Source organism: Trichomycterus rosablanca, chromosome 27 (assembly GCF_030014385.1).
Source record: "Trichomycterus rosablanca isolate fTriRos1 chromosome 27, fTriRos1.hap1, whole genome shotgun sequence".
NCBI classification, from domain to species: domain Eukaryota; kingdom Metazoa; phylum Chordata; class Actinopteri; order Siluriformes; family Trichomycteridae; genus Trichomycterus; species Trichomycterus rosablanca.
The window spans coordinates 14,753,082-14,777,786 of record NC_086014.1 but is presented as its reverse complement, the minus strand read 5'-3'; the positions used below and the strand labels follow the sequence as shown (position 1 = coordinate 14,777,786).

At 41.3% G+C, this 24,705-nt stretch overlaps 1 long non-coding RNA gene across 3 annotated transcripts in view; it reads left to right on the top strand.

Moving 5' to 3' along the window:
- Positions 1-24,705, top strand: part of LOC134304258 (uncharacterized) — a 123,771-nt gene that overhangs the window by 98,903 nt on the left and 163 nt on the right. Inside the window, exons 5-10 of one of the 3 annotated variants that reach the window (XR_010007794.1) lie at positions 6,981-7,167; positions 7,964-8,136; positions 15,640-15,708; positions 17,558-17,679; positions 22,001-22,092; positions 23,487-23,597. This is a non-coding gene — a long non-coding RNA (uncharacterized LOC134304258). Of the gene's footprint in view, positions 1-6,980; positions 7,168-7,963; positions 8,137-15,639; positions 15,709-17,557; positions 17,680-22,000; positions 22,093-23,486; positions 23,943-24,705 lie in introns of those variants that run through there. The other 2 variants (XR_010007793.1, XR_010007795.1) reach the window with 2 other exon arrangements.

Below are 24,705 nucleotides of genomic sequence, written 5' to 3'. Positions count from 1 at the left end.
AAGGTTTTTTGTGGGGTTGGGTTATACGGTGTTGCACCTCTCAGCAAGAAGAGTTAGGGTTCCAGGGTGTTCCCTGTTCCGGGGTGTTCCCTGTTCCGGGGTGTTCACTGCTCAATAAATAGGACCCACCGTGACCCTGACCAGTTATGGTAAAACTATAGACTAGCATAGAAATGAACCAAACTCTCTGAATCACGTCCCCACAGGACCAAACCTTCAGTCTGCCGTACTCTCGAACCCTGCTAGCACTGCCGCGTGTTCTTTCCGGCGGTTTGGCGGCGGCGGCGCTAGTCTGAATGCGCGAGCGCGGCTGAAACAAAGCCGTCTAAATCCCATTTGGTTCGGAGGCAGCTAACATGGAAAGCTACCAACTGGAATCCTAATTCACCTAATAGGATGTTCCACCCTAAACGCCGGCTCACGTCTGTGTCTCCGTTCTCATTCAGGCTGTAAATCGCGGCTTTAAACGCCGCTTTAACGCTCCACATGTTTAATAGTAATAAAGAAAAAGGAAATAAAAGCCGCGCCTCCACGCAAAACATTAGCGGCGCTGCCAAACACAGGCCTAGCATCCTATTGTCAGCCAATTACTACGCGAGCGCTCTCTTATGAGCGAATAGCTCTCTGTGTTAGCAAATAATGAAAAGGCAATTAGGGCGCGGCTGTGTTCACATTACGCTCCTCATTCTGAGCGCCGGCGTAATTATTGTCAATCCTCCGGGCTTACTGTAGCATGCAGGGACACGGCGGGGGAGAGGATGGAGTGGGCTGGTGCATGGAGAATTAGAAATGTCACACAGCTACCTTTTTATATCGCTGCCACTAGACCTCTGCACACACACACACACACACACACACACACACACTCGTGGACGTACAGTGCGGCTAGATAAATATGTATGGGCACATCTCAGACACAAAGGCTAAGTATGTATAATGAATGCTGTACACATGGCGGATCTGCGCTGGCTCTCACTCACTGACGGGCGTGTGTAACGTGACTCAGGGCCAAACCAACTTTTTACTATAGTAATAAAATATAAAACATATTCAACTTAGTGGAACTGTGGTTGCTAGGGTGTTGTTAGGTGGATTCAGTAGTACTTCAGGTGATTGCTAGGAGGTTGCTGGGATGCTGCGCAATAATAATAATATAAATATTATTGACATAATAAATAATAATGATAATATTTATAATAATATTAAAAGTAATAAAAAATATATTATTTTCATTATAATAACTAAATAATAAATATAACAAATAATATGATCATATATTACAGAAAATTAATGTAATATTATTGTTATTATTCTAATTATTTTCATTATTATTATAACTATTATTAATTTATTATTATAAATTTCATTATTATTTATTGTATTATCAACATAATTTATTATATTATTATTATTTACTTTTATTATTATTATTATTATACATATTATCATTATTTTTACTATTATTTATATTATTGTTATTATTATTATTATTATCATTATTATTATTATTATTTATATTATTATTTATATTATTGTTTTTTATTTTTATCATTATTATTATTATTTATATTATTATTTATATTATTATTATAAGATTATTATTATAAATATTATTATTATCATTATTACTATAAGTATTATTTATATTATTATTGTTATTATTATTATTATTATTACTATTATTATTATTATGAATATCACTATTATTAATATTATTATTTTTATTATAAGAGTTAAATGTTGATAGAACGTCGACGCCTTGACATTTCTAACACCGTTCAGACCAGGGAACCTTCTCAGGGTCAGGCTCGAACCCCTCAACAAGAACACATCCAGCCCCGTTACCATCACCACCGCCACCACCACCACCCCGACCGCCTACCTGCCGTAGCATGTAGCATGTAGCGTTTTCCTTTCTCAACCTTCCTCGTTTCTTCTTCTGTTGTGTTCCTCTCTCCTCTGTTCTGTACGTGAGTCCTCGCCAGGCGTTTTACGTCTAACAACATTCTTAAAAGAGTAACAAAGCGGCGTGTTTCCTCACGAGCGGCGGCGGCGTACACACGGGCAGAAAACACACACACACACACACACACACACACACACAAGTCAATTACACCCCTCAAACGCTCAGATAGCGCTGTCAGAGGCGCTTTACCTTCGCTAACGTGCTAGCATCCTCTCGCCTCGCACCAAACGCCAAACTGGAAACGGGGAGAGAAAACAAAACAGCTTTGGGAACTTTTCATGTTCTGAGACGGCGGCTCTAATTCACGGCGGCGGCGCAGCACACGTAAACACGGAGGAGCGGCATGAAAAACGCAGCCGTCTTACCAGCTAACGTCTTACTGCCCACGCCCCCCCCCACCCCCACACACACACACACCAACACCTCCTTCATCGTCAGGCGTACAGATGTACGACTCGGGTGGCGCGGCTCGTCTCCGTCTCTAAACCCCCCGGCTGTAAGGTGGGTGCGCGGCGGGCCACCCGATACCAAAGAAGCTAATTTATTTCCGCGCATGCTACAGCGTGTTTACGAATCCTGAAAACAAAATGTTTTGATTCGATGTAAAGAGCGCACGGCAGCGAGGCAGCGAGGCATCAGTCACGGGAAATATGGGCAGGGACAAAAGTATATGGACACCACTCACTGTGAGCATGTTAAACATCCTGTTTCTATCCTGAAGCACGACTCTACCATGGCCTGCCTCACAGTCAAGGTTCCAGTTCATCCCAGAGGTGTTCTGTGGGATTGAGGTCAGCGCCAGCACCAGTTTGTTGTTAGTATAAAGACGCTGAAACGGCTTCAGAGGAAACAGCGTTCATCCTCGAAATATTACGACTTTAATCTCATAAATATTAATAATTTATCCTCAAAATATTACCACTTTATTATCAACATATTAATAATTAATTATTTAAATATTACAACTTAATTCTCATAAATATTACGACTTTATTATCAACATATTAATAATTAATTCTTTTAATATTACAACTTAATTCTTTAAATATTACGACTTTATTCTCAAAATATTACAACTTTATTCTTAAAATATTATGACTTTATTCTAAAAAATAATAATTTAAAAAATAAAATAAAAATAAAAAAATGTTTATGACTTTTCTCTAAAATATTAATAATTTATTTTCATATTACAGATTTATTCTTAAGTTATTAATTAATTCTGTAAAATATTTTTACTTTAATTCTAAAAATATTTCAACTTTTTTTAATAATTGGTTATATTAAATAATTTATACTACAAATCTGAATATTATTCTCATAATATTAAAAGTTTATTTTTAAAGAATTATGTCTTTATTCTTAAAATATTACGACTTTATTATCAAAATATTATGACTATTTTTAAAATAATAATTAATTCTGTAAAATATTTTGATTTTAATCTTACATTAATGTTAAATATTACAACTTTTTAAATAATTTTTTTAATAAAATAATAATTTATTCAAAAAATCTGAATATTAAAACTTTATTTTCATGATATTAATCATTTATTCTCATAATATTATGTCTTTATTCTAAAAAAATATTACGAATTCCGAAACTAAATGTTTTGATTTGCTGTAAAGAACCCGCGCTGGTGAGGCGGCCAGGTATCAGTCACGGGAAATTCAGGCGCTTCAGCACGGGTTCGAACCCGCACCTCCGGGGCTCCGTTTAGGGGCCAAACACAACACGGATGCTTTAGCCTAAACAGCCCGGTGCTTCAGATCATCTCTGTGATGGTGCTGCTGTCTTCTAAAGCCGCCGCCGTGGAGCTTTGAACATGAGCTGGAGACTCTGGAGAAACCCAAACATACATGAAAGCTAAAGTGTGTGTGTGTGTGTGTGTGTGTGTGTGTGTGTGTGTGTGTATATTCCGTTGGCCGCTCTCAATGGGTTTGATCTCTGACATGTGGTGTAACTTCTAGTTCAACATGTTGTACACAGTGTGTGTGTATGTGTGTGTAGAATATTTCCACTAACCCCCCCCCCCCACTACACACACACACACACACACACTAATGAGTTTAGGTTAATTGGTACGGTTAGCAGCAGTGGAAGGTTGGCCGCGTACACAAACACATCAGGTCCTGTAATTGCGGCGGCAGCTAAAGGTCGTTAGCGGCGGCTCAGGAGCTCTTAGCGGGCATCCGGGTGTCACGCGCGCTGGTTACAGGATTAGTTTGCTAGCGTGTAAGTAAATGTTGAGCGAGTAAGAAGAAGAAACACTGAGCTCATTACAAACGTGCAGGAGAAGCCGGAGGAGAAAAACACAGAAACGTTGATCAGGTTCTAATAGGAACACGTTTCACACCGCTCATGCCGCTCAGCTAACAAACACGCAGAATAATAACCGCCGGATCCTTCACGTTACGCCACGTCATCACCGTTATAATGATCATCGTTCTCACAACAAGCTACATAACGTTACATCTTATACCATAACTACACAACAACAACAACAACCCTAAAGCTCCTCCTGCTACCTCCTCTCTTCTGCTTTATAACATCATTCATTTATTAATAATAAGAATCAAACTATTTATTATATACAAATAATACAAACTTTATATATTAACATATTAAGAATTTGTTTAGTACTAATGCATATACAAATAAGAACATACTAATAATATTAATATTTATATTAATGCTCATAATTATTTCAATAAAATAACATTAATGTAATCATAATTTAAATAATTATAACAGTAATAATATAAATAATATTTTAATAAAATCTATAAAATCTTAAAACAACCATTACTACTAATAATAATGCTCATAATTATTTAAATAATATAATGATAATAATAATAGTGATAATAATAATAATAATGTTAATAATAATAATAATAATAATATTTATAATAATAATAAATTATAATAATAAATAATAATATTTATGATAATAATAATAATGTTAATAATAATAATAATAATAATAATAATGTTAATAATAATATTTATAATATTTATAATAATGATAATAAATAAATAATAATAATACATAATAATAATATCTATTATAATAATAATAATAATAATAATGTTAATAATAACAATCATATTTATAATAATAATAATAATGTTAATAATAATATTTATAATGATAATAATAATAATAATAAATAATAATAATATTTATAATGATAATAATAATAAATAATATAATATTTATAATAATAATAATGATAATGATAATATTTCTGACAGCTGTATGATAAATAATTAATACTACTAAAACACTAGTACTGTTACTGCCGCCCCGCTTACTACACTAAATATAAACATTAATATTAAACGACGCGTTAGGGTGAGTTTGTTAGATGCTGATACCACCTGATTGATCACGTAAACACTGATGTTCTGAGCTAACGCGATCAGCTCTTATCAGCTCGACATGATCAGTTTTCAGAGTTTAGACGGCTGAATGCTAATATAAAACCGTGCATTTATCCTCCGATGCTAATAAAATAATGGTGCTCCAGTCTCAGCGCTAATAACCGTAGCTAGCCTGATATCTCTGCTGAACCCCGCCGTTGTCCTCAGACGTAGCATCTTCTGAAAATCCGCGTCCCGATTTCCAAGAAAAGCACGGCCGCTCTTTCTAAAAATACAACAACGATGTTGTGTTAGCCGCGGCTCTGTGATGTTCCGAAACGCTAAGCTAAGCAGGGGCGTCCGGGGACTGGACAGGAAGCGCCGGCTGTTCACCAGATACTCACGGTTCCTCAGGATCCTAATAAAGAGGAAGAATGAAAGAGAGAGTGAGGAGAGGAATCAAAGCTCAGCTGGCACAGCTTCTGAGGAGCCGCGTTATTTTTAGCCCTGAAGTTAGCACAGCTAGCATCAGCGCTCCAGCCCGAGATCACACGCGTCCTCACGACCGCCGTGACCCGCCGACCAATCAAACCTCAGCGTCACATCCATCCCCACTCCAGATTTATTACCTCCACCATAAACCATTAACTCACCAACACAGAGGGGTCAAAAGTATGTGGCCGCCACTTATCGACACACATATACAGACACACACATACATACTGTACACACACACACACACACACACTGTACACACACACACACACTGTACACACACACACACACATACTGTACACACACACACACTGTACACACACACACACACATACGAACATAATGACGCAAACACACACACATACACACACATATAGACACAAACATACAGACACACACACACACACATACGTACAAAATGAATCATAATGAATCAAATAGGTCATAATGAATTAGAATGAATCATAATGAATCATATAGGTCATAATGAATCACATAGGTCATAATGAATCTAAAAAAACATAATGAATCATATAGGTCATAATGAATCAAAACGAATCATAATGAATTTAAATGAGTCATAATGAATCAACATGAGTCATAACAAATTAAAATGAGTCATAATGAATCAAAATGAATCATGTCATTTAGGCTTCATGATATATACGTCTTTATTTTTTTATTTTTTTATTTTTTTATCATGTTAAACTTTTTATTCTTGTACATAAACGTCTGAGCTTTGCGTTGTTTTTTGGGGGTCATTCCACAAACCTTCCAGTCCAACTGGAGTGTGTTTGAGGCCTCACATCGATTCTTTGTGCTGTTTTTGTTGCCTTGTGTATTTATTTGCATCGTCCCGACTTTTTTTGGAATTGTGGTTTTAAATGCTACTCAGAGGTTTTGGTCTGATGAGGCGATTCTGAGATGAGAAGCTCTGACTTAATAGAAACTGAGCTTCATCTCACACTCACACACACACACACACACACACACACACCTTATAAATAAATGCATACGCACTTACACACAAACTTACACACACACACACACACACACACACAAACAGAGCGAGCTGGAGAATTAAATACTGATCTAAAGCTCCCGGTGGGTTAGCACGTGCTTAAATGGCGAATCTCTCTTTCTTAAACAGCTCGGGGCCTCTGGGTTTGAGTGCGGCTGATGGAAGAGAGAGGAAATGAAGACGAAGAGAGTGAGAGCACGGCCGAGACGCACCACAGACCGTCAGCATCCTTCCATCCTGCCGAACCCTCGTCTGAAACGCCGCCGTAATCCGGCTGATTAGCGCTGACGGCAGGGATGTGCCAGAGCCAGGTTTGGTATGAAGATCTTCTGCTCTGTGACTGTATTATCATCACGATCGGTGCCGAGACGGGCCCTTGAGTCGGCCCCTCGAACCTCACTGACTCCAGGGTTTGAATTGTGACCCCCTAAATACGGAATAGTGACCGGAGGAAGAATCGGACCCAGGTCCCGAGAACCTCTGTCGCTGTGTGGCCCCTCCACCAGCGGTCCCCAAACGAATCCATGAACATAATGAATCAAATAAGTCATAATTACATTTTCTGCATTTAGGAGATGCTTTTATTCAAGGGCCTTGCTCAAGGGCCCAACAGTGGCAACCTGACAGTGGTGGGGTTTGAACCAATGACCTTCTACTTATTAGTCCAGTACGTTAACCGCTAGGCTACAACTGACCTGTATGTTCATAATGAATCAAATGAGTCATATGGATCAAATAGGTCATAATGAATCAAAATGAGTCATAAGAATCAAATAAGTCATACTGAATCAAACTGAGTCATATGAATCAAATAAGTCATACTGAATCAAACTGAGTCATATGAATCAAATAAGTCATAATGAATTGACTAAGTCATACTATATAAAATGAGTTATAATGAATCAAATAATTCAATGAATCCAATAAGTTATAAGTCATAACGAATTAAAAGGAGTCATAATGAATCAAAATGAGTCATATTGCATCGAAACGAGTAATAATGAATCAAAATGAATCATTTCATTCAGTCTTTATGATATTTATATTTATTTATTTATTTATTTATTACTATGGTGTATCATTAGTATTAATTTCTTGTCTTCATGTTTTAGGGTGGCACAGTGGCACAGCTGGTAGAGTGGGTGCCTCACAGCAGCACAGTATCCTGAAATCCTAGGTTTGATCCTGTACATGCCTGGCTCCCAAAAGAACGTGCACTAGATGAACTTCAGACTGTACAGTGTCCTGTCTCCAGACCCACCACGACCCTGGTCAGGATTCATCCGTAAGTAAACCAATGAATGAACGTTAATTAATTTCATTCACTGTGGGTCTGTCCTCCAGTTCACCCCGGAGAGGGCACCTAGGGGCACGTTTGATGCGCTGGGATTTGGTGGGCGTGGCTGAGATCCAGGGTCCAGGGTTTGAATCTCATGCTCATTATGAGGTGTGCTTGTCAGTGCAGGTCCCGGGCCCAGATCGGAATAGGAGGGCTGCTTTAGGAATCTGATATGTGGACCAGATCCACCGTGGCGACCCCTAGATGACTGACAGTGAGGGCGTGTTTTCTGATCGATCGGGCGCTCAATCCACCACAGGTCTGTCCGGGATCTCAACAGACTCAGTTGGCCTTCATACGTGCTGCGGGTCTCTGTGAATACCTAAGGGGCGTCTGTTATATCCAAGTGTGTGTGATGCTGACTCAAGTTAATGCATTGCGTGAAATTCTGAATGTATTCATATAATTTTAAGACAGTATTTGTGCCGTTTTTCTTTTCTATTTAAAAGTTATTAATTCATAACCAGAAAAGTCTAGACTGGGAATCAAATATGGAAAATTGCGGTACCGGTCTGGGTAATTGCTGATGAGAGTACGGTAAAGCCGTTCCTCCTGCATGCATATTTCATGACGCCGATCCCGCGTTAAAAAGGATAAAAGGACGTCGAGCCGACAGAGGCGACACGGAAAATCCTGCAATATGCAGAAATCCAGACGCTATAGGTCCTGGACACCCACCCCGGGGGGTCACGCCCGAAATACCCATCAGCTGGGCGAGCAGAACTGATCTGGATGATAAATAAGGGTCCGGATATTCAAATGTTCCATATACTGTATATGCACACGGACATCAAAACACATCAAAACACCCTACCCCCCTTTCCCCTTCCCCATCCCCGAAATCTCACCTGTGTGGAAAAGCACAATAAACACTAAAGGGTCAAAAGTTTGTGGACACCTGATCATGATGTTTACATGTATGTTTTCAGCATTTAGCGGACGCTTTTATCCAAAGCGACTTACAGCTCTGTGACAGTATACAGTCTATGAGGGTTAAGGGCCTTGCTCAAGGGCCCAACAGTGGCAACCTGGCAGTAGTGGGGCTTGAACCAACAACCTTTCGATTACTAGTCAAGTACCTTAACCCCTAGGCTACACCCGATCACGAGCTGACTGGCCGGGTTATTCCAAAACTAAATGCATTACAGTATAACAGCCTGTAGCGGACTGTGCCTGTGGGAATTTGTGTCCATTTAGTTTTCGAACTGTGGTGTAGAGCTACCAACCTGGCCTGTTTAACGACTGGTCTGGGCACCTTTGCGAGGGGGGGGGGGGGGTGCATTTGGTGATCCCGCTGATCGATCGGGGGTTGTGCAGGCACCAGTGGGTTCACAATCGGGAACTGGAAATGACTAAACTGGGAGAAGAATCCAGAATTTTTTTTATAAATGAATATGAAGCGGCTGTGAGATCAGGCACTGGACCAAATGGCCTGGCTCATAGTGGACATTCTGATTCGTCCCAAAGCTGTTCATTTGGGGTTGAGATCAGGGCTCCGCACAGGCAACTGGAGTTCCTAGAATTAATTTTATATCATTTTGGTTTGTATATGAGTACCACTTCGGCCTAAAACATTGGCCGGTTGTTTGTCTGACCATAGAGAGGCGCGGTGTGACGCAGGGACGCCCCGGTCGTGTCGGATAGGTCCCAAAAATGATAAAAGATGAAGGTTTAATAATAAATCCAGGCAGCGTAAACGAGAAAGACGCGGCTCTACATTTTTAATGTAAATGTCTTTCTGTGTGCTGTTAAATATGGATGATTTCGGGCGCACCTCAGTGGGGGTGAGGGGGGGGGGGGGGGGGGAAGGGGGGGTACGTACGGGGGGAGGCTTGAGTGCGCTGTCAAAAAAGAAAGACCATCACTTCAAAATGAAGGATCCCGAAGACCAGGGTTTCAGATGTCGTACAGATGTTTCAGGTAAATAATCTTGCAGCTATAACAGTTCTCACTCCTTCGAGAATGCTTTCCAGAAGATTTCGGAGTGTACCTGTAGGAATTTGGTGTGGTATTTAACGCAGAACGTGTACGATTTTTTTGGAATAGTGTGCAGTACCATATTTTGAGAGGGAACCCAGTCTGCTCGAACCCTCTCACACACCTCTCACAATCCGGCTCCGTCAGGAAGCGTTTGAACCAAAACCAAACAGGTTAGCAGGAAGTAGCGGGTGTCAGACGAGACAAAAGCTAGCTCTGAGCGCGGATTTGTGCCGGTGTTTACGCACGCCGCCACGGGAAGCACGTGTCAGTCATACCCCGGCCCTCGGGGGCTCGTGTTCGGGTGTCGGATCGTTTGATTCCGCGTGAAGACGCGCAGCCGCGAGAGCTACTGTTGACGTTTCAAAGCTGAAAACACACCCCGCTCCTGACGGTGCACGTGGGACGCCAAGGCTTCGTGTGGGACGCCACTTCTCCTCTAATTCATGACTCTACTAACAGCTGTAATAAATCCACGATATCAAGGAAACGACATGCTTCTGACCTGGCAGGAACAGTTTAGGGAAGGTCCTTTCCTGTACTAGCATGACTGTACCCATGTGAACAAAGTGAGCTCTATAAAGACATGAACCGGAACCTCTACTGATCGATCAGTGCCCAGCCGTACAAGCGCAAATCCCACTGCGATGTCCGACAAGCTCACGGTCAGGCGTCCGAATACTTTTGGCCATGTACGATCGAGCAGCACAGACACAATTCCTACAGGCACACTCCGAAATCCTCTGGAAAGCGTTCTTGGAGGAGTGAGAACTGTTATAGCTGCAAGGACGGGACTCGATATTAAAGAACATGAATCCAGTAATTATAAGGGGCGTCCCAATACTTTTGTCCGTTTCTCTAATCCCTACCCCCCTTCACACACACACACACGCAAGGGGTGTATCCTTGCCCAAGGGTGACAGGTGCGCCGATGACATCAAAGAGCCGGTGCTGTCCTGTTATTGGTCGAAACGAAGCACCTGTGACAGGTACGGCACCTTCAATACACTCCGCTACACTCCTATTCTTTGGGATTTGAAGACATGTCTGCATAGACTATATGGCCAAAAGTGTTTGGACACCTGGCCGTGAGCTTGTCGGACATCGCAAAGTGATTCTCACGAGAATTTGTAGTATGTCTGTGGGGATTCGTGCCCGTACGGCTGGGCACTGATCGATCAGTTGATGTTTCTTCACGTCTTTATAGAGCTCGGTTTGTGCACATGGGTACAGTCATGCTGGAATGGGAAAGCGACCTTCCCTAAACTGTTTCTGCAAAGTCATATTTTTTCGGAAATAGAAGACACCCCAAGCCCTTCAAAAAAGGGGTGAGGTTTGAACCCAGACCCTTCAAAACTTGGAGCTACAAAATAGGTCCAGAATTCGTCCAATCAGCTCGTGCGGAGGACCGCTTCACTCCCTGTGTATCCTTCCGCCACTGGTAAAGGAGTCGCTCGACTATGTCAGCCTTCCCTCCCTCAGACACAGCCGGTGGCTCTGTGTGTAGCACTGTTGCCTCACAGTGAGAAGGTCCTGGGTTCGATTCCCATGAATGTAACCAAAGTGTAAAACATCACATTATAATCCTAATATAATAAAATAAGTAAATATCAGGATAGGGAAGGCCCGGTCCTGGCCAGTCAGGGGGTCGTCTGAGCGGCAGGGGTCACCAGCGCACCCTGACAGACCTGTTCCTCACAGGCGTATGTAAACGTCTGATGTCCCCGAGTGCGTAGCTGTAAATTCTGCTTAAGCAAACTGTGCTTAATTAAACAGCAGTGTAGTGTCAAGTGTAGACCCCCGGAGGTAAACACACACACACACACACACACACACACACACACATGAGTGGGTGGCATGCTAACAGAAACGTAATTAGCTAAGTGCTCCGAAACAGCTGTGCAGCTATTTTATTCCAGCGAGCGCGCCGAGCCGCTCTCACGTTGTTGTAAACCGACCGAGTAGGGTCGGTGGGTAGCGCTGTCGCCTCACAGCAAGAAGGTCCTGGGTTCGATCCCCAGGTGGAGCTGCCCGGACCTTACTGTGTGGAGTTTGCATGTTCTCCCCGGTTCTGTGTGGGTTTCCTCCGGGTGCTCCGGTTTCCTCCCACAGTACAAAGACGTGCAAGTGAGGTGAATTGGAGATACAAAATTGTCCATGACTGTTTGACATTAAACTTGAACTGATGAATCTTGTGTAATGAGTAACCACCGGTCCTGTCATGAACCAAGGTGTAAAACATGACGGTAAAATCCTAATAAATAGGCTCCCAGTGGGCACAGCGGGATGTTCCGCTAGCATACCAGCACAGAGATTCTGAACTGTTGCCACTGGTCGGCTGGGCGCCATCTAGCGGACATAATTGGAAGTGCCTGCAGCAGACACGTTTCTGCAAGGCCGGGATGACCCCACAGGACCCCCACAGAGCAGGTATTATTTAGGTGGTGGATGATTCTCAGCACTGCAGTGACACTGACATGGTGCTGGTGTGTTAGTGTGTGTTGTGCTGGTATGAGTGGATCAGACACAGCAGCGCTGTCCACTCTATTAGACACTCCTACCTAGTCGGTCCACCTTGTAGATGTAAAGTCAGAGACGATCGCTCATCTATTGCTGCTGTTTGAGTCGGTCATCTTCTAGATCTTCATCAGTGGTGACAGGACGCTGCCTATGGGGCGCTGTCGGCTGGATATTTTTGGTTGGTGGACTATTCTCAGTCCAGCAGTGACAGTGAGGTGTTTAAAAACTCCAGCAGTGCTGCTGTGTCTGATCCACTCATACCAGCACAACACAATATATAGTCATACCAGACTTGGCACGATTTTTACACCGTATACCCTTCCTGACGCAACCCTTCTGTTACTATCCGGGCTTGGGACCTGCACTAAGAGCGCACTGCACCGACAAGTGCACCTTCTACTAGCCAATTATGTCCGTGCGGACGCCCAATCAGCCGATAGCACAGCTGAGATTCGAACCCTGGATCCACAGCTCTCAGCATTAGTAGTAAGTAAAATAATAAAAAATGATGGGTTTTGATAAGCAAATGTGATTCTTTCATACTCTTAAATGCATTTTTTTGCATGAAAACTGAAGTCTGTTTTGTGTCAGCGTCTTTACAGCCGTCGTCCAAATTCAGCACAATCTCACAGTCTGTGATAAAAAAAGATCTCAGTGCTTGGTAAGAAAGCCAGATTTACTCGTTGGAGACGTTTGACCCCTGGAATAATTGCCACTGGTTGCCGGTGGCGGCGCTGATTTAAAGCGGGTCGTTAAAGTTTGGAAAGCGAGAGGCCGAGCCGGCAGAGCCGCGCACACGTCGTCTCCCACCTCTATGAAATATGAAAATTCAAACGGCCTTTATTATCCAGTTCTTTTGTGCGAGCGTTTCGTTAAAGATGAAAATGTGACCGACCCTCCCCCAGTCTCTCTCTCTCTCTCTCTCTCTCTCGTCCTGCTTTCTCTTTTACACAAATTAGCTTTAGTCCTGCAGGGCAAAATGACAAGAGGTTACTGCAAGACTGTGTGTTTAATTAATTGCAAAATGCTCAAATTGCTTTTACAGTTGTTATCGGAGGTGGAAAAAGGAACGAGGGGGGGGGTGAAGAGAAAAGAAGCCGGAGCGAGAGGGAAAAAATCGGAATCCGTGTTGCCAGTGCCGAGGCGTAATTAGCTCCCGAGGGAGATTGATATTTAGCTTTAGCAATGTTGCAGCACTTAGGACACAGATTTCTATTTCAGTAATGAAGGGCCCGGCTTGTCGGCGAGGACAGCTGTAGCCGGAGAAGCCGGGGGTTTCGGGGGGGGAAGAAAAGACGAGGAAGTCGGGGAAAACGATGCTGAGGGTTGGGGTGGGGGGGTGAGATGTCGGTTGGGTCGTCCGTGCCGAGGGGAGACGGCGTGTCTGCTCCGAGTGTGTAAGTAATGGATCTGGCTGTGGAAGGTCCCACAGGCTGGGGTGTTTAGGTTTCCTGTTAGAGCGGGGAAAGATCTGACCGTTCCGACTGGCGTGTGGAACCGTTCAATAACCGAGCATCAACCTTAATGACGTGGCGTTTGATTGGCTCCAGTGGTCAGGTGTTCAGGGCACTGGGACCAGCACTGGGATTTTGGAGACATACTGGAGAGAATCAATCTGTGTTCTGGAAGCGCCGGAGCAGTTTGAAGCAACGCGGTCCCTCTGGGTTTTGGGTGCAGGACCAGACCTCTTTATCTCCAAAATAGCAAGGGACGCACCAAGACTCATTAATGCCAGGCGCGCCCGCTGTTCTCAGGTCCTAGAACTGGACATTGGAGCAACCAAAAAACTCAGAATCCTGACGTCCCTGCAGCCCTCCTCGCCAATACAGACGTCATAGAGCACACCAGAGGGTTCGAGAATATCCGAACTGGGACGACGCCAAAAAGTGGTTATGCCAGTTCTGTCTTTCTTTCTGAAGAGAAACCGGGGTCCCACTGGGTTTTGGGTGTATGACCAGACGTCTTTATGGCCACTGGGCTCAAGTATCTCCAAAATAGCAAGGGGCGCGCCAGACGGGTCCAAAAACTGGACAACGGAGGACCGAAAAAAGACCAAATCCTGCCAGGTTGGACCTGTCAGAGTAGGTCACGTTACCAAACAATAAGACAGACCTAAAACAGCTGGGTATTGAGCTTTGGATTTCACGATGCCACCGGTTTGGCCAGCACAACACGGGCACCATCAACCACGACTAAGGGACGGCCGAATAGGGGATCACCTCCCCCGAATCCAGTCCAGTTTCGGCACTGGTATGAGTGTAAGTCTTCTGTACACACTCATCAAGACGGGCTCACCCATATGGGTGCTGTGCTCTGAGGTGGCAGAGCGTGCCAGAGGGATTGAGAGTACCCGAACTGGGGCACCAAACAAGGTGGTGATTCGGTCATGCCAGTTCTCTGATGAGAAATATTCCAATAAGGGACATCAGGAAACCAGAAATCAGGCATACCCACCATACCCACTCCTACACGGGAGCACATACATTCACTCCTCCATTGTCTGGCTGGGCAGATTTCCAGATTTCCTCTATCCGATGTAGGTACTGCTGGCCGAGGAGAGCCACAGACTAGCACCCGGCCTCTCTGATGCCTGTGAGATCACTGACCGCTGGGACGCTATGCTCCTCACCAGACAGCAGGGGTCGCTTGTGCGTCTGTGCTTTCAGTAACATGTATTCACCCATATTACAAAAGCAGGAGTTCTGTCAATACTTGGCAACCCAACGTCCAACATGAAACCACCAATTATGTGTTGTGTTCATGCAAAGACGCTACATCAAACACAATGGGGTTTTTTCCTTTGGGGAATGGGTTATGACGTCAAAATTAAACATATCACCCCACCCAACCCCTAACCCCCCCCTCCCCCTCACCTAGTGTTTTCCTTCTGTAAATGTGTAAATGTTTAAATTATTAATAACTGGCGTTTCTTCTTTCTTCATTTATTTTCAGCTACGTTCTGGTCATGGACGCAGTGGATCCAGAGCCACGTCCAGGCAACGGCTTTGTCAGCTGCATCAGGTATGTTAAGAAACAAAAGGAACACACACTGTAATGTCACACACGTAAACACACTCAAACAGGCACTGTGATGAATGAAAAACACTTATGCTCACACACACACACACACACACACACACACACAGTGGTGTCACTTAGTCAGAACAGAGGCATGAAATCCAGCTAATGGGCCTCTCTCTCTCTCTCTCTCTCTCTCTCTCTCTCTCTCTCTCTCTCTCTCAATTCAAGTCAAACATGCTTTACTGGCATGACAAGCAACTGTACTCTCATATTCTCATATTCCAGTTCCAAAAAAGTAGAGACAGTAAATTATATTATTATTATTATTATTATTTATTATTATTATTTATTAATTATTTATTCATTATTATTATTATTTATTTTTATTATTTATTTATTTTTATTATGTATTTATTTATTTTTATTATATTATTATTTGTTGTTATTATTTATTATTATTATTATTATTATTTATTATTATTGTTATTATTATTATTATTTGCTGCTCTTAGGGATCACCACAGCTCTCCTGTCCTCGCTGCATCCATAAACCTCCTCCTTCTCACCTTCTCAACACAGAACTCTCCTCCCTCCTCTGCACATGCTCAGTACATCTCAATCTCTCCTCTCACTTAGAAGAGGTGTCCCAATACTTTTGGTCATATAGTGCATGTCTCATTTGTGTCTTTTTCAGTTAATTTTACAGACAAAGCTGTAAAAAAAGTCAGTTCACACTTAATTACGTTCTTTTTTGTTTCTTGTTTGTTTTTTTTCTAGTGGCCCAACTCTTTGTGGAACTGATTTTGTATTTGTGTTTTTTCCTGCCTGCTTTGTGTGTTTGTGTGTTTGTTGTGCTCGTTCCGGTCATGTCTGAACCTGACGTTCTTTCACGTCCTCGTCAGAAAGTAGTTCCCTCATTTCCCTTTCAAAGTGCTCTTTACATGGACTCTTTTTAAAGAGGGGAACGTGGGGATCATCAGCGCACCTCTCCACCCTTTCATGTCTTTGTCTCACCTTTGTGAAAGAGGGCGATTACCCCCCCCCCCCCCCCCCCCCCCCCCACACACACACCAACCCCCTTTCTGCTGTTATTTTTGCTCTGACACGCACTGTACGGCTGAACGTGTTCAGGTGTTTCAGCCACGCCCGTTTCTAACAGGTAGATACAATCAGTTATAAATAAATGCTTATCATTTTGGAGGTTGCCACTGTTGGGCCCTTGAGCAAGGCCCTTAACCCTCAATTGCTTAGATAATGTACTGTCACAGTACTGTAAGTTGCTTTGGATAAAAAGCGTCTACTAAATGTCGAAAATATAAATTACAGCTGTATATTGTGGCTAAAACACATGAATTAAAAATTTAGAACAGGCGTCCCAATACTTCTGGTCATATGGTGTACGACTCTTAATTACAATAATGTCGGAAAGTATTTGACCCCCTGTAGATTTATTTTGTTTGTGCGTATTTGTCACATTAGCGTTTACATACAAGACAAAACAAGCCGAGTGTCCAGAAAACTCTGATCACAATAAATCTTTATTTATTTATATTTATTTACAGTAAATTAATTGTTCCCTTGTTACAAAATGAACCAAAATTAATGGACAGTACCAGTTCGTTAGACTAATCACTCATTTATACTTAATAAACCCTGCAGACCTGGATTGGCTTACCTTATCCGGGACTTCAGCGAACCACAGCGAGTGGCTGCTTGACCACTCAAGGCCTTAAATGTGCTAAAATACCTCAGTGCTTCCTGTTGTACCTCACATGTACGCGGGCGTGTCTTCTGAAGCGCAGGTGAACCCATGCGGCCTTTGATCTCACCGCTCTGTTTGTGTTAGCAGGGCGGGGCCTCCCTCTCTCCGGGTCACAGATGTTCGTGGGAACTGAAAGGTGAGCGCGCCCACGGGCGCCGGCGGCGTGCCACGACGAAACACAGCGCGGGCCGGAGCGACGAGGATCAGAGGTGAGTACCTGCTTACCTGGAAAGGTCTTTTGCAAGATTTTGGAGTGCGACTATAGGAATTTGTGCCTAGAGCTTTACGTCTGCAGATTTTCACTCCAGTAACCAACACATGCCCTTTCTGACACGTGCAGTATGACCGCTTCTTTTCACCTGTAGCAGGTGGGTTCACATGGAGATCCGTATCGCACCAATCTCTATTATCAACCAGCCAGCAGAGGGAGTAATCGCAGCACTTATGAGGAACCCCCTACAGCCCTCCCTCTGCCGGACGAGCCAATAAGAGCTTGAAAAGTCTGCACTGGTGGGCTAGCGTGTTTTACTGCTGCGCCATCCTAGCGCCCCCTATTGAGGGGCTGAATTCAACTTCTTTATTGACTGAATGAATGGGCACAAATTCCCACAGACACACTCCAAAGTCTTGTAGAAAGGTTTCATAGAGGACTGGATGCTCCAAAGCCCAAGTTGAACATTTGTAAGGTGTGGATTGGGAGCCAGAGCCAATGTATGGACACAAATTCCCACAGGCACAGTCCAAATTTCTATAAAAAGCCTTCTCAGAAAAGTGGATCCTGTTATAGCCACAATAGCTTCATATTATTACTCATGGTTTTGGTTTTTTGGGGATTTAGTGCCCAACAAGGTGCCGCTCAGGTGTCCAAATACTTTTGGTGAGAGAGGTATTATGTGGTGATTTCAGTCTTATAACACGATCAATACGTCTTTATTTACTCAGTACAGACTGAAATACTGAAATAATCGTTTATTTGGTCGTCTGTATCAGTCAGGTCTTAATTTCCTAAACTGAGGGGGCCCGAGTGGAAATACGGCCCTGTGGTCACGACCATAAATATTTTTCAGGGCGTGCGGGATGAAAAATCGTCGGAGGAGCCGCTGGCTGCTTCATCCAGTCCTTCTCAAACTAATCAATCATAATCTTAAGCAGCAGGCAGGAGAGGCGAGCGGCGTCCAATCTTCATCTGAAATCTCTCATTTCTAAATCCATTCTCATAACGGGGCCCATCATCCGATCGTTTAGCTCGGCTAACGGTCCTCCTTCCTCCCGGGGGCCCCCGGGGAGCCTCGGCCAGGGAGTCCTCTCCGGCTCCGGCGGGGTTTTAATGAGGAGTGGCGAGGGTTCAGGATTCAGTTCGTCCAGTTACTAAACTGTCCTGTGTTTTGTTTTAAAGATTAACACCTGTCCAAAGACTTAACGGCAAATCAAAATACCATTATGTTGTGCTTAATGGATTGACTGGTATTAACAGTCCAGCTGCCACAGGGGGAGGAAGGGGGGGGGGGGGGGGGGGGTCCTGCACCCCCATTTACAGCCTCCACTTTTCACTTTTTGATCTACAGTATTACTGCAAAAGATCATTGGAACAAAACAGACATTATACACGTGTTTATATAAAACTGTACAATAAATACTACTAAACACTATTATTATAACGATTATTAGTACCTCAAAATACATCAAATACATCAGTAATAAACACTTTTAACTCAGTAAAGTCACTAATGTAATAAACAATATTCAGCATTATTAAAAGAAATACTATACGGTTATAAGTAACCAGTTTAAACACCATTAGCTTATCAGTACTGAAACAACACTAGGATTACTAGGATATTGACATTAAACATTAAACACTGTTGGGTTATAAAGACTGAAACACTCATCAGTTCAAATCAATACTGAAATAACAGTAACAGGGCATCATTACTGAAATAAACACTATACAGATATCAGTACTAAAAACACTGTAAAGTAGCAGTACTGAAATAAACACTGTACAGATAGCAGTGCTAAAAACACTGTAAAGTAACAGTACTGAAATAAACACTGTACAGATAGCAGTGCTAAAATAAACACTATTATTCCAGTGCTGATGTTTGTTCTGAAATAAACATTGTAAAGATATCAGTATTGAAATCAACACCATAAAGATATAAGTACTGAAATGAACACTATAAGTACTGAAACACTATGAAGATATCAGTACTGAAATACACAATATTAGTACTAAAATAAACGCTATAAAGATATCAGTACTGAAATAACTATAAATCTCTTAGTACTGTAATAAACACTGTACAGATATTAGTGCCAAAATAATAAAGATGTTAGTACTAAAATAAACACCATAAAGATATCTGTGTTAAACACTATTAGTTAAATAAACATTGTTAAGATACTGGTATTGAATTCAACACTATAAAGATGTCAAATAAACACTGTAAAGTTATCATTACTGAAATAAACACTATTAGCCTGTGAACAGAGTGAAATGAACCCCGGTGTTTATATCCTGAACGTAAACACCTAATTTTTGGGTTTTGTTTGTTCAGCAGCAGTAAAGTCAGTCAGTCCCTGATATAAACACCCAGTATAAATACCTCTGCTGTACAGTACCTCATGCTGGCCACATTTAGTGCTGGAAAGAGGAGTTAAGAGGATCATCAGCATGTACTGAGAGCTGAAATGATGCACGTACACACACACACACACACACACTATCATTCATTTACATTGAAATGAATTCAAATGAAGTGGATTCTCAGTTCCGCAGGTCTTGTTTGAGAAGCTTTAAAGCCACTAATCCAGTTTCAGTGGGCCGCCGCTCCTCACACTTCACAGCTTTATCTTATCTTAATCATCTCATTTAGCTAATTATCAAACACTTCATGGATCCCAGCGCAGGAAGTCTGTTTGAAAAGATCTCATCTAATCTCTCATCTGACTCTCTCTAGAAGTGCAGAGAGAGTTTAAAGATGAACCTGCATGCATGTGGCGTCTATTAACTCAGAGCCCTGCAGTTACACTCCAGTAGCCTCCAGTGTGAATTCTGTTAAAGTGGGCAAAGTGGGGCACCAGTTTTATTACCAAGGACGTCATTATTATTATTATTATATTATTATTATTATTATTATTATTATTATTATTATTGCTTCTGATCCCACAAAGGCAGTAGGTTATGTACTTTAATCCATCACATCCACATACACCAGCGCATTAAAGTAATCCAGGGAACTTGTGAAAGTTCACTGATCTTCTGTCAGTGCCTCATCATATTATTAATAATATCATTGTTTCAAAGCCGGTTCTGCTGTACACAGTACCAAAGAAAAGAAATGTGCTAGCAGTGTTAGCAGTGCTGTTCCAAGATTCATCTGTGGATAAAAAGGACAGGTTATGATAGAGTACATACATACAGAAGGAAGCAAACGTTCACACAGCATTAGAACAGAAATAGAAAGAAAACAAAGAAATGCTGTTTTTAATAATGAAGTATTTGATATGTTGGGATATATTAATGTTTAATGTAATATAATTGAATTTTATTGAATAATTTGCCATAATAACTACATTAAACTGTATATCATCTGAGCAGCTTTTAGCTTTAATATGTTTTAAAGTATAGAATACAGACAAGTACAGACAGAAACTGGGAAAGTAAATGAAGTAAATTCTTTTTTTTTTTTCTACTTTCTTATTTTAAAACCAGAAGGGATGCCAAATTTTCTTTCTTATATAATATGAAAGGGAAAAAAACTTGAAAATGCAGTATTGGGTTTTAAACATACTATTATTATAATTACTATTATTATTACTGTTGTTGTCATTATTAGTATTAGCATTATTACTGTTATTATTGTCATTATTATCATCAGTATTATTATTGCAGTTATTATTATTATCATTATTGTTATTATTATCAGTATTAATATTATTATTATCATTATTATTATTATTATCAGTATTAATATTATTATTATTATCAGTATTATTATTATTATTATTATTATCAGTATTATTATTATTATCAGTATTATTATTATTATGAAAGAAACCCCTCCTCCTCGCCGCACTCCTCGCTTAATCATTTAATAAAAATTGCAAGGTCAAAAATAAATCAGCTCCCATTATTTGAGGCGGATTTCCCTGAAGCATTGGAGGCGGACTGTTTTGAATTTCAATTGGCTTCCAAGTGGCCAAAGGCTCTGAGCTAATCCATCAAAGACTATTCGGCATGAGTTAATCGCTTTAGAGCTGCATAGAAGCGCATCCAGCCCGGGTGAGAGGGTGAACTGTACTTACTATACACCGCTTTACTGCTTTACTCTGTGCTTATATATATATTTATATATCTAAAATAAAAGCACAAACACTGACTGATTTATCTGATGAATATTTCTGCCCGGGGCGCATCATGACAGCTTTAACCTCCGTGATTGGTTAAATGCATTTTAAATGTATTTTCTGTAATGATGCGCGTCATTTTCCTTACAATATTTGACCCAACATCCTGTTATTTCACAGAAAATCCTTTTATCGGGGAATAAAATCCACACAGAGAGACGCGGGATCACTCTGAAGAATCACATGAGTCTGCGCAACTTCTTCATAAGCAGGTAACATCCGCACAAGTGCTGCGTAAATGAGTAGATATGCAAAGTAAAGATTTTGCATGCAGTATTGCATGTGCCCGCTGGTTTGCATGTCAGTTTTCAAATAATTAGGCTGATTTATAGTTGCTTCATTTGTTTTTAGAATTCGTAAAGAGTATAACTAATAATTGCAGAGAGAATCGCAACCTAATCACCAAAACCCGGGTGCTGATTAAGTAATTTTTCCGAAGTGCATGCATCTATATTAAAATTATTACTTTGCTTTTGCGATTTTGGGGGTGCACCATGTTGTGTGTGGGGGGCTACGTGTTCCATTTAAGATGTAAACGAACTATTTGACCAGTAAGAATAAAGTCCGACGCTGCGTCTCCAAAATGCGCTCCGGTTTCAGCACAAGAACGCGCGTAATGTAAAGTAAAGTAAAGCTCGCTCGACCATTTTTTGTGGACACAGGTTAAAAACTCAAGCCTAAATCGTGCAAGCGGTACATTTCTTACCTTTAGCAGCCACTCCGGACCGGAACCGCGGTTCCTTCCGCGCTCTCCATCCTCCCCTGTCCTCTCTCTCTCCTCCAGCCCCTCCGTATCCGCGCACCCTCCTGTCAATGAAGTGGAAGTCATTATCGCTGATAATAGACTATCAATGAGCTGTGACGTCACACGCACGGGTATCCTAGGCAACCGGTACGCTTCTTTTTTTTTAAAGGTGACCTGGCATTGGCCGATTATGACGTCCTTCAGACGGGAACCGTTATCAAAAAATGGCCAATGAGGCGCTGAATGGATGGAGATGAATTGCGGTGATTACTTAGCAGCTTCATGCTGTGTTATTTATAGGTCGCATGTAGGTCAATGACATACACACATGCGCAAAGTTTTAGCACCCTCTGGGTTTTTGAAGTTCCAAGAAAAAAAATGCCTTACCCCCCTCCTACCAAGAAAGAATCCAGGGAATGTGGCATTTTCTGCAAATGTTAGCGCCCAATTTTAATTTATATGCTGGATTAAAGTTTATTAGTTGCGCCATAACCTTTGCGCATGCAAATAAACATGCATAATGCATTAAAATCGTCAAATTAGAATGTGTTGCCATGTTTACACTTGGAAACATCAGCAAAACCAGGTATTACACAAGTGCTGTCCAAAGTTTTGCATAAAATAGTGGAATATATTTCAGATTTTAAAGCCTAAAATCATTTTATAGTTAAAATATAGATGCGTTTTAAAGTCTCTGCTCATTTATTCGATATATTTGTTTATTTATTAGGATTTTAACGTCATGTTTAACACACTTTGGTTCCATTCATGACAGAAACTGTAGTTAATGGTTACACAAGGATCATCAGTCCACAAGTTTAATGTCAAACACAGTCATAGACAATTTTGTATCTCTAACAGGAAACCCACGCAGACACTTGGAGAACATGCAAAACTCCACACAGAAAAGAACCCAGGATCTTTTTGCTGTGAGGCGACGGTGCTACCCACCAAGCCACTCATTTACTCAGTGTAAGAAGAAATTAAGCGTTAGAGAAGCACAAATGATCAAAACCTGACCAATACCCAGCATGAGTGACATATAAATAAGTGTAATTGCCTCATAGTGTCTGTTGTTATTTGCTTTTTCTGAGTAAATCTTACACAATGATGCATTAAAAATCACAAAGGAAAATATTGTACAACAGCAGTGAAAGGTCAATTAATAGGCTTACACCGGCTGAACATGGGTGGCAATTGGCACAGGAATGTAATTGTGTAATGAAAATAAGTGTCTGTTTTGTAATGATGCCTTATGATAAGAGTCTAAATAAAGCACATAATTTGTGTATTACAGTAACTACTAATGGTGCAAATTATTCCGCTGTAATTTAGCGATTAAAAGATTCGAGGAGTTTTGTGACGTCACTGTTTGTGAGTCAAAGCAAGATTAGTGTGTGTGTCACAGATTCTGCCTCATTCTCTCTACCGTGCATTAAATGTAGTTTATTTACAAAGAATAAATTGCCTGTTTTTATAACAACTTAATTATACGACAGATTGCAAAACTGGAAGGTGGGCGGTTATAATGAAATAAATAGGAACATGATTTATTTGATTTATGATGCTTAACAGGTCGATTTTAATTATGCGGCTTTTAAAAATTAAAAGTATTTCTTTAATAAAGCAGTAGGACATGCCAGGCTGATAGCTGTTTAAAAAAAATGAATCGTGATGAGGTGAAATGAGTGCAAATGTGTGTAGCAGTGTCAGGTTAATCGATTAATCTGTTTATAATGTGTGTGCACATTACAAAAGCCCAGCCTCCATATCATTCATATCATCAGGTACATTCTTTTTTAAAGTGTCGTTCATAAACATAAAAGCTATTTTGTTAGCTTTTGTTAGAAGTAAAAAGGACTGGGTGTGGAAATGTGCATTACAGTGTGTGCTTAATTTGTGTCATGATGAGTAACACGCTTAATTATGGTAAATAGATATTAAAAGCTTTTTTTTACAACACTGGTGCAGCAAGTCAACCTAATTACTGGCTGAAAGTGGGAGGTGATTATTAAAAGAATGAAGATGAAAAGCTGGTTTACACTGTCACTGTATATCTCTCCAACAGCTCGACTGTTAA